Raw genomic sequence first — 4,381 nt, 5'->3', positions numbered from 1 at the left:
TACAAAACCCATCAAAAATATCATCGGTGTCTTTCAACCGGTAACAGCCATCGGTATCTTTCAACCGGTAATCATCATCGGTATCTTTCAACCGGTACGCACCATCGGTATCTTTCAACCGGTAACTGCCATCGATATCTTTCAACCGGTAACTGGGGACTATTTCACCCCCTACCACTAGCATACAATAGCGAGATATGAACATACAGTCAGGCATTACTGGGTACTGACCTACCCTTCGGTCCTAAAGACCGATGTCAGGGAAAGCTAATCCCTACTACACATATTGCATATCATACAGACATGTCTCATGACCAATGCACCTAACCATACCAAGATAATTATCACAAAGACAATCATATACCAAATACCACTTTTTGGTGGGCCGGCATTGTGGCCTTAGACCCACCCCTACTGGAAGGTAACTCACCTCAATGTCGTGCAATGTCTGAACTATCCTCGGCGTGCAAGTCGACTCCCCTTGACTCCTCGATCCCTACACGACAGCCCAAACCAGGGTCAACTAAATTCCAGTCAAAGTCAACATTGGTCAAAGTCAACATTCAGTTGACCTGACTCGCCGAGTTGGCCTACCAACTCGTCAAGTCCATGCTCTTCTAACTCGATATAAACCCCGCCTCAACTCGTCGAGTCTAGCAAGAACTCGACGGGTTCTCCTTCAACCAACATCGGGACCATCTTCATTCGACTCGCCGAGTTCCTCCTTGAACTCGTCGAGTTCATCTCCCACATAAGAACTTGTCCAGTCTATGACTCGCCGAGTTGTATGAACAACTCGTCGAGTCCATCTTCAAAGTTTGGGAGATTGCCGTGGACTCGCCGAGTCTGCTCAATATACTCGCCGAGTCCCATGAGGTCCAGGTCCCTTTTTGTGTTTAAACAACCAAGGGACTTCCTTCCTAACAACTGATCCATCCACATAAAGGATTTGGTGCCCAAAGCTCTCCGACTCGTCGAGTTCCAAGAACAACTCGCCGATTCCAGAATTGACCATTTCTATACAGTCGATTACAATGGGATTTAACACACCAAAACCATAGGTCTGGCCTCCTAATGTCCATTTTACACGTAAAGTTCCAAGCTTGATGCACATGCATGGGGTTTTTGGCTCAAAAATCCATAGAAAGTGCTCTACAATGTGCATGGGGCTCTCATGGCCCTAAAGTTGGCACCTTTATGCCATGAGACCCCTCTTAAGGCCCAGATATGAAGTCAAACCCCACTCAACACTTCATAATGCGAAAATAGCTTAGAAAGCCACAAAAGCCCCAATTTCAAAGATGAATGAACACATAGATGAGTCAAGACATGGGCATTTACCTTGAAGAAGTTGAAAATGGAAATAGATCTCTGGATCTACAAGTCCCAACTCGAGTTCCAAGCTCCTTCCTTCCTTCCAAGCTTTACAAACCACACAAGAACACCAAAAATGGCCTTAACACACACACAAACGGTTAGGGTTTCGATATGTAGCTCTAAGAGAGTGTTAGGGACAAGGGAGGCTGAGTTAAGGTGTTTATATAGGGTACAAACCCTCAGATTTAGGGTTTCACTCTTCTAGCACCTACTCGCCGAGTCCATCTCCTGACTCGTCGAGTCGGTCACTTAAAATGCCCGCGGTCTCGACTCTACTCGACGAGTTGGTCCTCCAACTCGTCGAGTCCCAGAGAAAAACACAAAATATTGAAGAAAAACATACCAGGTGTTACACTCCAGCTCCGGACAGGTTCTGGATCACTTCTTCTTCGGGACCAACAACCTTCGGAATATGTACTTAGGATTGCTAGAGGTTCACTTTTAGGTTCCAACAAAAAGAGATCTGGGAAGTTCTCAAAAATTTGTACGAAGGCTCAGAACAAGCACAAGATAAGAAGCTTACAACTGCACTCAATGAGTTCAACAACTTCATAGCTCTCACTGGCGAAAGCTTGGAAGACTCCTTCAAAAGATTCAACTTAATAGTCACAAAGTTATCCAATGCGGGCACCATCCGCAGTAACCATGAAACAAATCTTCAGTTTCTTAATGGTTTGGGAAGACATTGGACTACGGCTAAGATGATAGTCCAAGGAGATAGAAAAATTCACTCTTTATCTCTTTACAAGCTCTACGGAGAACTGCAAGCACAAGAATCCACCGTACTCAAAGACTGTGCTGACTTCGAAGGACCACTTTCTCTCATAGCACAAGCTCCACACAATCAATCCTACTCTCCCTCGTATGACGCTACAACGCAGTCATACGAAGCTAACTCAGAGTATGATGATGAAGAAGAATTTCATAAGGCTATTGCTCTTATTAGCCAACAGTTCAATCGACTACCACCTCCTTCCTTTCGCAAGAATCAGCAGTTCAACAAACCTCCATTCAACCGTAACTTCAACCCGCAGATTAACTATCCTCGATATTCCAAAAGTTCTCATCCACTACCAAAATCTCAAAACACTCAACCAAAGGAGGCACCGCAATCCATCCATACCACTGAGTCCGGTACTCCTCCAGAAGACAAAAGTGATGTTGTGATTTGTCACAAGTGCAACAAAGAGAATCATTTTGCCAAAGATTACAAAGCAAATGTAGTGAAAGACAGAGCATTCTACCTTAGAATGGCTCAAGATTTGGAAGATAAGGAAAAGGCAAGGGCATACGTAGCCCATGTCAAAAGAGACCATCAAGTTTGGTCATCCGGAGATGAAGAAGAAGCCATCAGCAATGTCAGAGGAAAGGGCAAAATCTCCATGCTGGCAACTGCGGATGAAGATGGGTCTACAAAGCTGAAAAAGAACTACTGCTACATGGCAAAGGATGGAACTCTAAGCATCGTCGAACAGGTAAAACTCATGATTCAAACTCTAAACTATAGCATGCATGACTGTCAACCTTTCATAGACAATCTTAATGACACATGTGCTGCCGTCCTTACATACTATAACAAAGCCTTAGATGAGAAGAACATAGCATCCCAGGAGATGTTTCATGTAAGAGGACGACTGGACAACAAAAGATTCAAAATGGCTATGTTAGAAAAAGACTTAGAGTTAGAGAAAGATGCAAGAATGTTGAGTGAAACACAACTAGAGATAGCTTTGAACCAAAGAGATTTAGCTGAGAGTGAGATTGTACGCCTAAATCTTTTAATAAAAAAATTGTTCAATGAAAGTGAAGCTATTGAAAATTTGGTGAACAATGGAACTGTGGACAATACATACAATTGGGGTTGGTCCAATGGATATCCTACCGCAAAGGATTCCTCACCCCGGTTTAACAAAGATCGACTGTATGTCCCTCCGGACCGAGAATTTCATTTCCCAGTCAATGACAAAACTTTTCCTGAAGACATCAGAACGCACTTCGGTAGACTTCATAATCTAAGTAATAACTGTGTCATTGAGGAAATTGTGCCTGAGGTTTCGGGTCACACAAGTAATCAAATTCCTATCTGTGGCACAATCTACCCAAATTCTCAAACCTCATCCGTAGTTGATGAAGAAATTGTGATTGAGGGCCCCGAAGTCTCAAAAGACTTCCCATCTCTACCCTTAGACCGCAATATCACTCATCATAGTTAGAAGTCCCACAAAAGTCCCACTGAAGTCCCAACTCAGATTTACTCTGCGGTAGTCAAATCATCCTTACCGCAGTCCTCAATAAAAAGCTCTGTGACTCTTCAGCCAATTCATCATGAATTACCCATAGAGAACTTTGAAGTAGGTCAATGCTCTCAAAACCCTGAATCTTCAAGTTCGGATGAGTCAAGCCCTTGTTCTCAAAAATTTTCGAAGGTTTCCAGGAAACCGCATCTGAACACCAATGACTGCGGTTCTCCAAAAACCTTAGCAAAAAAGGCTTTCAAAGAGGAAATTCGATCCCGAGGCACAAATCGACAAACCTTTTCTAAAAACAAGAAGCATATCAGATTTCCAAAATCTAAGAGTCCAGAAAAGTTTGTTTTCTCTCACTATTTTTCAAAAAACTCTCCAATCAAGAAAACATGCAAAAAGTAATGTACAGTTTCCACAGTCATTCCTAACTCATCTGACATAACCCAAAAGAATGAAAACTCTTTTCGAAGCAATGGTTTTCAAATCTATTTCTCAGATGATCCAAAATGGAAGGGTATCTTACCCACTCCAACACTTTTAAAGTCACATCAAAATTTTATCAAATGAAAGGGTATTTTACCAAACCCATCAAAAAGGTCCAAAAGATTTACACGTGCTCAATCTTCTTCGAAACCAAAATTTTCAAATTCCAACGACACCAATGTCAGATCTTACCAACCTCGGACCGGTCACAAGTCTACCTCATGGTTTAGATCGCTGACCAAACAAAGAGTCAGAGCACAAGACAAGATTTTAGC

Source organism: Lactuca virosa, chromosome 8 (assembly GCF_052849685.1).
Source record: "Lactuca virosa cultivar CGN04683 chromosome 8, Lactuca_virosa_CGN04683_v6, whole genome shotgun sequence".
Classification (NCBI taxonomy): Eukaryota; Viridiplantae; Streptophyta; class Magnoliopsida; order Asterales; family Asteraceae; genus Lactuca; species Lactuca virosa.
Note: the sequence above shows the minus strand (reverse complement) of the source record.